The sequence below is a fragment of the Rousettus aegyptiacus genome, unplaced genomic scaffold (genome assembly GCF_014176215.1).
Source record: "Rousettus aegyptiacus isolate mRouAeg1 unplaced genomic scaffold, mRouAeg1.p scaffold_m13_p_10, whole genome shotgun sequence".
Taxonomy (NCBI): Eukaryota; Metazoa; Chordata; class Mammalia; order Chiroptera; family Pteropodidae; genus Rousettus; species Rousettus aegyptiacus.
In genome coordinates, this window is record NW_023416285.1 from 23308023 (window position 1) to 23308977 (window position 955).

Consider the following 955-nt stretch of genomic DNA (forward strand, 5'->3'; position numbering starts at 1 on the left):
AGACCTCTAGTCTTGCCTCGGCACATGTGCTTTGCGAAACCACATTTCTCATTGTCACTTCAATTCTTTTCTACATTTCCTTGAGGCAAGCATAAACACACTGACTCTGGTTTATGTTAGGACACATCTTCCCAAAGTCGTCCTCTCAGGCTGCTGTAGGGTAGGCTTTATCACTGGTTCAGCCAAAGTCTGAACTCGGGTATTTGAACACTTGTTAATATCCACAAATACCTCTTTACATGTTCCTTCATAGGGCAATGGTGGCATCTTCATAAACAAATGAGTGGTTTTATAGAGAAAACATTAGGTTAAAGTTTTTTATTTTATTTTATTTTATTTTATTTATTTTTTAGGCGAGGCAACTCTTGGTTGACCACATGGGATTGCAAGGACCTTGTCAGTTTACAATCCCATATTTTATTTTTATTATTATTTTTTACTTTTTATGCCTACAGCACCACCTGGTCTTCCTAGGTGGTCTCTCATCCAAGTACTAACTAAGTCCGACCCTGCTTAGCTTCCGAGATCAGACGGGATCGGGCTTGTTCAGGGTAGCATGGCTATAGACCACTTAGGTTAAAGTTTGATGCTTATTTTGTCCTGTACTTTTCTTTATAGAATAAAAATTGTTTAAAAATATTCTTGTATGGACTCAATAACAACAACAAAAAAAGATCCAATCAAAAAATGGGCAGAGGACCTGAACAGACAATTTTCCCTAGAGGACACACAAATGGCCAACAAATATTTGAAAAAGATGCTCAACATTGCAGCTATTGGGGAAATGCAAATCAAAACCACAATGAGATACCATCTCATGCCTGTTAGAATAGCTATAATCAACAGGACAAGTAATCACAAACACTGGAGAGGTTGCGGAGAAATAGGAACCTTCATACACTGCTAGTAGGACTGCAAATTGGTACAGCCACTCTGGAAAACAGTATGGAGGTTC

The 955-nt window shown here is 38.4% G+C and overlaps 1 pseudogene; it reads right to left on the reverse strand.

Annotated features, from left to right (window-relative positions):
* Window positions 1–446: 446 nt before the first annotated feature.
* On the reverse strand, window positions 447–568 carry LOC118609009 (annotated as a pseudogene).
* Between the last annotated feature and the right edge of the window lie 387 nt (window positions 569–955).